We start from the raw sequence: 12778 nt of genomic DNA, 5'->3' as shown, positions 1-12778 counted from the left end.
GCAAGGAGTTTAATCTCCATCTATACATTCTTGGAGGGATGTCCTCTAACTTTATTGTCAATATTAAGGGTGAATGGTCCGATAATATTCTAGTTTTATATTCTGTTTTTCTTACTCTATCTTGCATATGAGCTGATAACAAAAATAGGTCTATTCTTGAGTATGTTTTATGTCTAGCCGAGTAATATGAATATTCCTTTTCCTTTGGGTGTTGTTTCCTCCATATATCCAAAAGTTGCATTTCTTCCATCGATTTAATTATAAATTTGGTTACTTTGTTCTTTCTGTTAATTTTTTTCCTAGTTTTGTCCATATTTGAATCCAAATTCAGGTTGAAATCCCCTCCTATTAATATGTTCCCTTGCGTTTCTGCTATCTTCAAAAAAATATCTTGCATAAACTTTTGATCTTCTTCGTTAGGTGAATATACATTGAGTAGATTCCAAAACTCCGAATATATCTGACATTTTATCATTACATATCTCCCTGCTGGATCTATTTTTTCCTCTTCTATTTTAATTGGCACATTTTTACTAATTAATATAGTTACTCCTCTTGCTTTTGAATTATACGACGCTGCTGTTACGTGTCCTACCCAATCTCTCTTTAATTTCTTGTGCTCCAAGTCAGTTAAATGTGTTTCTTGCACAAATGCTATATCAATTTTTTCTTTTGTCAGTAAATTTACCAGTTTCTTCCTTTTGATTTGGTTATGTATTCCGTTAATATTTAAAGTCATATAGTTCAGCGTAACCATTTTATACTTTGTTTATCTTCCCTTTCTCCATCATTACCTTTCCTTCTTATCCATTTCTGCTTTCTTGTTTTGAACACATTATAAGACAACATTTCTAAAACATCAAACATTTTCCCTATTCTCCTATTTAAAACTTCTTTAACCCCATTCTCCCCTCCCCCTCCTGAGTTGTCCTTTATCCCTTGTTGAACAACCACATCTCCCCTCTCCATTTGGATTTGCGAATTCACTCGCAAACCTCAGCTGATTTTGCAGTGACCGTAACTCCTCCCCACCCAGCCCCCCCAGAAAAGATTTCAATTTTCATATGTAACAAAGGTCACTCTTTTAATTCCCTCCTTATTCCCTCTATTCCATTTCCCTCCCTTATTAATTCTTGTCTATACTCTATATATTTTCCTCTAAATACGGATACATTCATGTATGCACACACTATATATATATATATATATATATATATATATATACCTTTACACACATATATATAGATCGTGGTCATTTTTACTCTTATTACATGTCTTCATAACTCTGCTTGTTTTGTAGTTGTTCTGCAAATTTTCGTGCTTCCTCTGGATCCGAGAATAGTCTGTTTTGTTGCCCTGGAATAATTATTTTAAGTACCGCTGGGTACCTTAACATAAATTTATATCCTTTTTTCTATAAGATCGTTTTTGCTGTGTTGAACTCCTTCCTCTTCTTCAGGAGTTCAAAACTTGTGTCTGGATAGAAAAAAAATTTTTGACCTTTATATTCCAGTGGCTTTTTGTCCTCTCTTACTTTCTTCATTGCTTTCTCCAATATATTTTCTCTTGTTGTATATCTTAAGAATTTTACTAAAATGGATCTTGGTTTTTGCTGCGGTTGTGGTTTCGGGGCTAAAGTTCTATGTGCCCTCTCTATTTCCATTTCTTCCTGTAATTCTGGTCTTCCCAGGACCCTGGGGATCCAATCTTTTATAAATTCTCTCATATTCTTGCCTTCTTCATCTTCCTTAAGGCCCACTATCTTTATATTGTTTCTTCTATTATAGTTTTCTATTATATCTATCTTCTGAGCTAACAGTTCCTGTGCTTCTTTAGCTTTTTTATTAGATTCTTCTAATTTCTCTTTTAAGTCTTTTACTTCCATATCTACAAATGTTTCTCGTTTTTCCATATTTTCCACTCTTTTTGCCAATTCTAATATGGCCACTTCAATTTTATTCATTCTTTCTTCTGCATTCTTAATTCTTCTTTTTATCTCATCAAATTCTTGTAATTGCCATTCTTTCACGGATTCCATATATTCTTTAAAAAAAAAAGATACATCCATTGTCTTGCTTTTCTCTTCTTCTTCCACTTCTTTCTGTTCTTCTTCTTCTTCCTCTGGGTTGACCATCTGTTGTTTCCTTGTTTTCTTTTTACCCTCTTCTTTCTTGTTGTCGTTATTGTCTGTGTTCTGCACCTGCTGCTGTGCTGCAGGTGTCACTCTCAGCTGTGGAGATCGACTCCGCAGCTGTTCCCCCCTCCCGTCAGTGTTTTTTTTCATGCGCATCGTGCATGCGCGACTCCTCGCGCATGCGCGGTTGCGCACTTTTACTCGGCTCTGTGAGCCATTTTTGTAGTCCTGAGCCCGGGACCTCCACTGACCTGTGGGAGCGGGCCTCTCTCTCCGCGGCGGGCCTCTTCGGACAGGTAAGGCCTTCACCTTCTTCCGACGTCTTTCATTCTTCTTTTCTTCCCGTTGTTTTTGGTTTTTCTTTCTTCGCTGCCATTTTCTTCACACTTTTACTTTCGCTTTGTTTTGGTTTTTAAGTTTGTGCCTTTGCTTTTTCTCTATCTTTTTTAACTTTTCTGGAGAGGGCTGGAGTTCCCCTACCGGCCACTACTCCATCACGTGACTCCTCCCCTTGGATAATCATGTTGAGGAACTTTGGGGGGGCATCCGATGCGCTCTAGTATTTGCCAAAGCCCTTTCCTGCTCACGGTGTCGAAGGCTTTGGTGAGGTCAACAAAGGTGATGTAGAGTCCTTTGTTTTGTCCTCTGCACTTTTCTTGGAGCTGTCTGAGGGCAAAGACCATGTCAGTAGTTCCTCTCTTTGCGCGAAAGCCGCACTGTGATTCTGAGAGAATATTCTCGGCGACACTAGGTATTATTCTATTTAGGAGAATCCTAGCGAAGATTTTGCCTGCAATGGAGAGCAGCGTGATTCCCCTGTAGTTTGAGCAGTCTGATTTCTCGCCTTTGTTTTTGTACAGGGTGATGATGGTGGCATCACGAAGGTCCTGAGGCAGTTTTCCTTGGTCCCAACAAACCTTGAAAAACTCATGCAGTTTGACGTGCAGAGTTTTGCCGCCAGCCTTCCAGACCTCTGGGGGGATTCCATCCATACCTGCTGCTTTGCCACTTTTCAATTGTTCAATTGCCTTGTATGTCTCATCCTGGGTGAGGACCTAATCCAGCTCTAGCCTTACAGGCTGTTGAGGGAGCTGGAGCAGGGCGGAATCTTGGACTGAGCGGTTGGCACTGAAAAGACATTGGAAGTGTTCTGACCATCGGTTGAGGATGGAGATCTTGTCGCTGAGGAGGACTTTGCCGTCTGAGCTGCACAGCGGGCTTTGGACTTGGGGTGAGGGGCCGTACACAGCCTTTAGAGCCTCGTAGAAACCCCTGAAGTCGCCAATGTCCGCGCTGAGCTGGGTTCGTTTGGCGAGGCTAGTCCACCACTCATTTTGGATCTCCCGGAGTTTGCGCTGAAGATGGCTGCATGCACGACGGAAGGCTTGTTTCTTCTCTGGACAGGACGGCTTTGTAAGGTGAGCCTGGTGGGCAGCTCGCTTCTTTGCCAGCAGCTCCTGGATTTCCTGGCTGTTATCGTCGAACCAGTCTTTGTTTTTCCTGGAGGAGAAGCCCAGTACCTTTTCAGTGGATTGCAGTATGGTAGTCTTCAGCTAATCCCAGAGGGTTTCAGGGGACGAGTCCGTGAGGCGGATTGCATCGTCGAGCTTTGCTTTGAGGTTTGCCTGGAAGTTTCCTCTCACTTCGCCTGACTGCAAGTTTCCAACATTGAACCTCTTTCTAGGGGCTCTACTGTTCCTGGGGTTTGGCTTGAAGTGAAGGTTGAGCTTGCAGCGAACCAGCCGGTGGTCAGTGTGGCATTCCACGCTAGGCATGACCCTGGTGTGGAGCACATCTCGTTTGTCACTTTCACGCACCAGGACGTAGTTCAGGAGGTGCCAGTGTTTGGATCGGGGTTGCATCCAGGTAGTCTTCAGGCTCTCCCTCTGCTGAAAAAGGGTGTTTGTAATGACAAGCCGCTGTTCTGCACAGAGCTCCAACAGGAGGCGCCCATTGTCGTTGCACTTGCCGACAAGATGCTTGCCCAGGATTCCTGGCCAGGTTTCTGAGTCTTTGCCGACGCGAGCGTTGAAGTCGCCAACGATGACAACCTTGTCGGCTGTAGGGGTGCGTTGAATGAGGTTGCGCAGGTCAGTGTAGAACTTGTCCTTTTCTGCTGGTTCCATCTGGAGGGTTGGAGCATAGCCACTGATGAGGGTGATGCGATGCTTGTTTTGAAAGGGGAGTCGCATGGACGTGATCCGGTCCAAGTGGCCTGTCGGGAGGTTTTCGAGTTTGGAGGCAATGGAGTTCTTGACCATGAACCCTACACCAGAGAGGCGTCGTTCATCCAAAGGCTTGCCAGACCAGTAGAGTGTGTAGCCTGCGCCGCGTTCTTGGAGGCTGCCTACATCTGCCATACTTTTAATTACAAATCACATAACAGACAAGTTATTATAAGAAAGGGAGAGACTGCCTCATAGATTTCACTTTTGCGCCTCTTGCAACAGAGGTGTTTGCTGATCACTGTCACCACTAGAGGACCTGAGCTGCACACAGGCCTATGAATGAACATCGTGCACTGTAGAGCTGCCAGAGCAAACTGAGTTAAAACTCTTCGACGGGCAGAGAGACCAGACAGCTCCTCTCAAAGCTGAATGCACTCGCAGCTGTCTGCTTTATCACCGAGCAACCGATCCAAAAAGGGTAAGTCTGTGTGCTCATAGAAGAGTGTGCTGTTCTGTCAAAGACTTGTTGCTTTTACATATTTTGAGATAAGGAACATAAAAGAGTGGAAAATGCTATTTATATCAAGCTAGTTTTAATAAAGTCCCCTTACGGAGGCCCTTAACATTGACGAGTTTACGATTCCCTCTTGGGTTCCTTTTAAAGCAAGTTCTTGGAGAGAAAGGGACTCTCCATTATAAATGGATTTTTAAAAAATGAGGCATTTTTAAAGCAACTGAACTGGAAAGTTTAGTTAACATGTGAACCCAGTGCCTTCCTCAGCCATCCACCTCGCGCACTATATTGGATCCTAAGAACAGTTGTTGCAGCTCAACTGCTTTCTGTGACTGGTTGTTGGCTTTCTTCACTTTTCATCTCACATCCACATCGCAAAACATAGGCTTTGAATGAAGAATAGCTTGATACACACTCCTTGTGCTCTGCTCCATCCGATTCACTGTTGATTGCAAAGTGTGATACCCCAACAACAATCATACCCATTTTAAAATGGGTTGTGACCATTGGAATTCAGATGCAGTTTTATTTGATTCTTAAATCAGAATTTATTGTCATGAACACGTCATGAAATTTGTTGCTTTTTGGCAGTGTCACAGTGCAGGAATTGCTATAAATTACTTTTCATCCAATTTATTTATTTTTATATGTAAGAGAGAGAGTGAGGCGGTGTCTGTGGATCATTGTCCATTCAGAAATCTGATGGCAGAGGGGAAGAAGCCGTCCTTGTGCCGCTGGGTGTTCGTCTTCATGCTCTTTACCTCCTTCCCAATGGTAGACGTGTGAAGCAGGTATGACCTGGTGGTGAGGGTCCTTGAGGGTAAATAGAAATGTATCAATCGGGAGATGTTCACATATAGTTGAAAATAACGTATACATTGCGATGATGGGTTGCCATATGATGTATGATATTGTGTCATTTGAAGGTAAAGCTGCCAGGAAATTATAGTTGAGATTTGATAGAAGTATTTAAGATTATGAAAGGGATAGACAGAGTGGATGTGGATAGACTATTTCTGTTAAGAGGAGGAAAGATTAAAACAAGAGGACATGAGTTAAGAATTAAGGGGCAGAGGTTTAGAGGTAACATGAGGGGAAACTTCTTGACTCAGAGAGTGATAGCCGTGTGGAATGATTTTCCGGGAGAAATAGTGGCGGCGGAGTCAATTGTATTATTTAAGAAAAGGTTGGACAGGTCTATGGATGAGAAGAAGATGGAGGGTTATGGGCATTGTGCAGGGAGATGGGACTAGAAAGGGGTGTTTGGTTCAGTGCGGACTAGAAGGGCCTAATGGCCTGTTTCCGTGCTGTAATTGTTATGTTCTTATGTTCTTGATAATATAAAACTGGCAATGCAAGAAGATCCTGGAGTCTAGCCTAATCTGTACAGCATCGGGCATTCTCCTTTAAGGCAATGTAGCAATACTCTCAATGGTTAGGACATACATTAAAAAAAATAATAATAAGACCGGACACAAATAAGTTGGGTTGATTAATCTTGTTCTGTATTCTGATGACCTCTGCTGGGAATATGCATTGATTGAAGGTCTATCTAATTCGTTTCTCATACATTAAATTCCCATCAGGTATGCTATAAGACTATGTGAGTATGTGAACAGTTGACAAATAGTTTTAGCCAATATCAGGACAGGAAAGTGGAAAGGGATCTTAATTTACTAAATGAGAATCCTATCAGACGTGTAAAATCTTAAACTTGGTATTTGTGAAGGGCTAATAGGCTAACGGCCTCTGTAACTGCAGCCTTTAACCCCCCCCCCCCTAAAGATTCAGTGTCAATAATTGGATAATTATAAATCAGAAACAGGTTGGTTCAAGTTTACTGTCACATGTACCAAGATGCAGTGATAAAAGTCATATTGCAAGCAGACCAGTAGACATCTCATACATCGTACAACCAATAAGATATCGTATAAAAGTGCAGTTACAAAGAGAGATCAGTTGGTTCGAAGCAAAGGCAGTACATTTCACTATCAATTTATGAAATGTTAATTTAGAGATATGGCATCAGCCAGGGCCACCCAATAGTTTATAGGATACATTCAGGATGCTGATATGGGAAAGAAATTGTCCATGAATCTGGTGGTGTGTGATCTCATATTTTTAATTTTTTTCCTGATAGAAGGGTGTTGAAGATGGTGTATCTGGGATGGGAAGAGTCTTTTACTAGTGTCTGAATCAATGGGAATTAAATTTTATTCCAAAATGGCTTCTGTTCTCTTCATAACCATAAATGGTTTTGTGAATTCCAGATGTACCTTTTATCATGTATGCTTACTATGTGACTTGACATTTGATATATAATTGTACCAGTTAACTACTGATAGTTCAGTGTTGTGACATCAGTAAAAGGTGTTTTAATGGTATCTCAATCCTTGCCAAATATCTTAGTTTAAAAAAAAATCAGCCTTGTAGTGATTAGTGCCACGCTGTTACAGTGCCAGTAACTCTGATTCGAATCTGACGCTGTCTGTAAGGAGCTTGTAAGTTCTCCCCATATCTGTGTGTATTTTCTTCAGGTGTTCTGGTTTCTTCCCACAATTCAAAATGCATGGGGTTATAGGTCAATTTGGTCCATTTTGTCGGCACAGGCTCGTGGCTGGTAAGGCCTGTTTCCGTGCTGTATGTCTACATTTAAATGTAAAAATTTACTGGTAAGTTTAAATTTAAAAATGTAATTTATTTCCGATTGTGATGGGATGTTCGTGCTTTAAGGAATTGCAAGACAGTAACTAAATGCAAAGGTAAAGACTGGCTTTCTCTCCAGAAAGTGGTGAGAAAAGCAGTGGTTAACTGTGTAAATAGGTCATCAAAGTCATAAATACAAGTTGACTGTGCTGTTTGATAGGCCAAAAGGCCTAATTCCTCTGTTATGTCTTATTTGCCCTGTGCATGCAATGATCGGTGATGTGACTGAAATAAACAATATCGTAGAAGGTCAAGTGGAAGACACAGAATGGAAAAGTAGCATAAAGTGAGAGGAAGAAGGAAACCTCATTGCTGATAGTTGAGCCCAAAAACTGTGAGACATTGCTGAGTTTGCTAGCACCACTGATGAAGTCTTCAGGAGACATTGTTCAATTATGTTAACCGGCACCTTCAGAGATTAGCGAGTGCATGCAAAAGTCAAGAGAAATGTTGGTGACTGTGATCAGGCTAAATCGCTGTAATTTTTGGATCTTTGAAGGGCGGCTGCTGTGGGATTGTTTTATGCGTGGGCTGGCAACTGAGAGAATACAGAACAAAGCTCTTTAACACTATAAAGTTCAAAGGAGCACGTGGAATAGCCATCAGTATGGAGATGGCACTGGACCATGCAAAATGCCTTCACCCAATTCTGAGGCACACTCAGGAAACAAGGCCATTGAAGGTGTAAAGACAGTGAGGTTGTCTTCATTCTCAAGATAAGGGAACATCAAATATAGAGCAAAGGACATTGCAGCACAGTACAGGCCCTTTGGTCCATAGATACTGTACCTACCAAAAAAACTAAACCACCCAACCTCATAACCCTTGATTTATTTTCTTTCATCCATTTGCCTGTCTCAGAGTTTCTTAAATGCCCCTATTGTTCCAGCCTCTATCACCATACCTGGCAATGCGTTCCAGACACCCACAGCTCTCAGTATTTTAAAAAAAAACTTACCAATAATATCTCGACTAAACTTTCCTCCCTTCACTTTGTACAGATATCCTCTATTTGCTACACCCGCCCTGGGGAAAAAGGTGTTGACTCTCTACTTTATTTATGCCTCTCCTAATCTTGTTGACCTCTTAAATCACCTCTCATCCTTTTTCGCTCTGAAGAGAAATGCACCAGCTCTGCTAACCTTGCCTCATTAAACTTATTTTCCAATCCAGGCAACAACCCGGTAAATTGCCACTGCCCTCTCTCCATAGCTTCAACATCTTTCCTATAATGAGGTGACCAGAACCTCATGACTCCTGAATCCAATCCCCTAAATAATAAAGACCAGAAACCCATTGGGCTTTTTATCTGTCCTATCAATCTATGTGGCGATCTTGAAAGATCTATGGATTTGGACCCCAGGTCCCTCTATTCTTCCACAGTCTTCAGTATCCTACCATTAACCATCTACTCTGTGTTCAAGTTTGACTTACCAAAATGCATTACCTCACACTTAGAACCGTTGAACCATAAAACATTTCAGCCAAACTATTATTCTGTCTCTTTGCACTGACCTGCACCAGTCAGTAGCCTTGCATACCCCTCCCATCCATGTACCTGTCCATGTTTTCCTTAAATTTGAAAATTAATTCCGCATTCACCACGTCAGTGGGCAGCTCGTTCCTCACTCCCACCATTCTGCGTGAAGTTCCCCCTAAACTTTCCCCTATCTCCTTTAACCCTTAATCTTCTCTGCATTCTTTCAATCTTATCGATATCTTTCCTGTAGTTAAGTCACCAAAACTGCACGCAACACTCCAAATTTAACCTCACAAATGTCTTGTATAAGTTTACTATAACACCTCAGCTCCTATACTCAACAGTTTGATTTATGAAGGACAATATGCCAAAGGTTCACTTTACAACACTATCTATCAGTGACATGACTTATCAAGACTGACCTACATCTGCTATTTTTCCACCCAAATCTGTACCATCTGCATTCTGTTGCAACCTACAACACTATCCATAAAACTTCCCACCTTTGTATCATCTGCAAATTTAAACCTAAAGTTTCCATTATTATCATGTAACACTCTTCTTTCTTTGGCTTGGCTTCGCGGACGAAGATTTATGGAGGGGGTAAAAAGTCCACGTCAGCTGCAGGCTGATAAGTAAAATAAATGTAACACTACATTTAGAATATAACATGAAATTCTTTAATTTTTGTCTACTGTAAGGCAGACAGAGTCCCCACTTCGTCCAGCACTCCTCACAGCATCTGGTGTTCCTGGGTGGTCTCCCCTACAAGTACTGACCAGTCCTGAGCCTGCATAGCTTCCAAGATCCGACAATCCCAGGCATTTTCAGGCTATTAGGTGCTGTTTACTAGCCCATCCCTCTACTTCTTCATCCAGTTCTTTATAAAAATCACAAAGAGCAGGGGTCCCAGAACAGATCCCTGTGGAACTCTACTAGTCACTGGCCTCCATTACTGCTCTCCATTTTCTACAGGCAAGCCAATTCTGAATCCTTACAGCCAAGATTCCATGGATCCTATGCCTCATGATTTTATGAACAAGTCTCCCATGGGGGACCTTGTCAAATGTCTTACTGAAATCCAAATACTTCACATCTACTGCCCTATGTTCAGTGGGAAACCAATTGTCATATGAGCACCAATAAAGGGAGTGAGGAAACTACAAGTCGCCTGCGTATAAAAGGCATGAGACCTTTTCATGAATTATATGGAGGCTACCCAGCCTCAGAATGCTTACACAAACTGCTGGGTGCTAATAGAATCATGGTGGTCCCTGTTGAACTCCAATCCAAGGGGATGAGATCATAGATCAGTTCTGCTAGGGTCCCATCCACAGGTGAGAATTAAATAATGATGTTCAATAAGGGTAGAAAGGAAAGTTGAATGGAATATTTGGCATGTGTGAAGTGGCAATACATTCAAATCAAACCTGTCAATTGAGGTTTGATCAGCATGCCCGTTGAGATTTCTGCAACAGGTGTGTAATCCGTCATAGAAGTGAAGGGCGTGTGGAACAGCTTGGTCTGACTTAACAAGCTCAGGTGATGAGAGTAGTTTACTTCTAGCAAGGAGTTTGGATGAAGAGCTGGAACAAATTGTTCATTGATGGCTTTGCTGTTGTAAGAATCTACAGTGAATAAGGAGGTGGAGAAGCTCCAAACACTGGTGTTTGTAACAGGGTCACTTCAATAAAGTCTGATATTGTTGTTACACTTAATGTTAGAAAGTATGTAATGTAGTGAAGATTATGCATACTTGAGGTCACAATTCTTGGATAAGATGTGACATTTATTGCATATGAAGCTTAATTGAGAAAGTGAGTTGCAAAAATTCCTAATTTTGGGATTGGAGACTGCAAACATGTTAAGTTGAACTTTGAGTGCAGCGTTGAGGGGATAAAGAAAAATTAGTAATATTATGTTCCATTCAATATCTTAACTATGCCTAAGTGTCTCTGAATAATCAGTAAATTGTATCATGTTACATATATAAACATACAACTTTTGGTACAATTTAATATCTGCAGCTGGTTGATGCCTTTAAATTATATTTAGATTTCAGATTTATTAAATTGAGGAGAAATGTATTTTTATATTTGAAGAATTATGGAAAACGCCTTTCATATGTCATTGTTATTTTGTGTGTTGCTTGCCTTCAGTAAGTATGATTTGGTAGTTCCATTGTTGGACTTGACTTGTGAACAGTTACACAACAATACAGCCCACATCCCAAGAGTGAATTCCTACCTCTGCACTCCTACAATGTTCCCCCCACTACATCAAACAGATGAACTAACCTGCACATATTCTTGGGCCCATAACTAATACAGTAAAATATAATTGTAAATTCATCAGCCCCACTCCCCACATAATTTTTCTGTTGCTCTTTCCAAAGCTGCTGCAGTAAAGCCCAGAAGAAAAAGAACAACAGGGAAATTAATTGATATCTCAGTTATGAGCAGAAAGGACAATTAGACCACAAGAGCAGAAACAGACTATTTAGCCCATTGAGTCTGGCCCACCACGAGCTGATCTATTTTCCAACTCACCCCATTACTTTGATGGCTAATCAAGAACCTATCAATCTCTGGCTTAAATACACGCAATGACTTGACCTCCTACTACCAATGTCAACAAATTCGACAGATTTACCACCCTCTGGCTAAAGAAATTCCTCTACACCTCAGCTGGTGCTCTTCAATTAGTTGACAGCAGTTGACTAAATGGGTTGAGAGCACCAACCTTGAACATAATTTGCAATCATTCCAAATGTAAATACTGTTGCATTGCATTGAAGAAAGTCTATTTGACTAATGCATCAGCGAGGAGGGCAAGTGATCAGTTTGAAGGTCACTTTAATGCATTCTGCTGGAATGTATGAGAACACATTTTTATCCACAGAGGACAAAACTGTTTGGAAAAAGAAACCGCAGGAAGAATTCAGTAATCAAACAGCATCTCTGGAAGCTAATGTTTTGAGTCAAGAACCCTAGATCAGGACTGAGTGTGTCGAGGGAAGAGGTGAGAAGGTGTGATGAGAGAGGCTGGCAGGTGATATGTATTTTGCTCCAGGTTTTGTTCCACCCTCTGCATTTACAGTACTGATTCAGGGACTGGATTCCAGCTGTGGACCACCCCTTCATCTCCACACAAACTAGTTGATTGCTGAGTTCTTTCAATCATTTATTTTGATCGATTCCAAGCACCTGGACCTTTCTTGTGTCTCCAGATAAAATTGATTATCAGTTGGCTGATGGAAGACCAGAAACTGTGGAGGACCAAAGATTGGTGTCTCCATGCAGTGAGCACCAAAAGCTTGTGTGTTAATACAGTATCGAGAGGAAATGTTAATGGGATCTTAAGGGTGGTGGAATATTCAAGTAAGAAAACAATACAGGCATATCCTGTATAACACGGTTTTGAAAAGCATGGGTTTGAAATAACGCGGTTTGAAAGTTCTGACCTACACTTTTAAATTTGCAATGAAAAAGTTTGATGGTTGTTGCTAATACTTTGCAAGACTCTAGTTTAAAATGTTTGAAATATAGGTGCTGAGTTGTGGAATAGAGAGAGTTAAGTGGCTGTACTGAAAGTTATTGCTGTCCCCGCTGTGATCGGTCTCCCTGCATTATCCCGTGGCACACTGCCCTACACTGAGGGGAGTCTGTTTTGTAACCTCTCTGCTCTGATGTGGCAGACCAGCGACTTTACAACCATTGAACAATACCAGTTTATATGGAGGGGAACCCTTGGAATTTGCTGTGGGATAGAGTTAA

General features: G+C 41.2%; 1 protein-coding gene across 2 annotated transcripts in view; it reads left to right on the top strand.

The window, feature by feature from the left end:
- Positions 1-12778, top strand: part of LOC138740289 (phosphatidylinositol 3,4,5-trisphosphate 5-phosphatase 2-like) — a 208898-nt gene that overhangs the window by 49751 nt on the left and 146369 nt on the right. The window contains exon 1 of one of the 2 annotated variants that reach the window (XM_069892719.1): positions 4702-4780. The exons of the other annotated variant lie outside the window; for it this stretch is intronic. The gene's annotated coding sequence lies outside the window, so the exon portion shown is untranslated. Of the gene's footprint in view, positions 1-4701; positions 4781-12778 lie in introns of those variants that run through there. 2 annotated transcript variants of the gene reach the window in all.

Source organism: Narcine bancroftii, chromosome 8 (assembly GCF_036971445.1).
Source record: "Narcine bancroftii isolate sNarBan1 chromosome 8, sNarBan1.hap1, whole genome shotgun sequence".
NCBI lineage: Eukaryota > Metazoa > Chordata > Chondrichthyes > Torpediniformes > Narcinidae > Narcine > Narcine bancroftii.
Note: the sequence above shows the minus strand (reverse complement) of the source record. Positions and strands in the feature narration are given on the sequence as shown.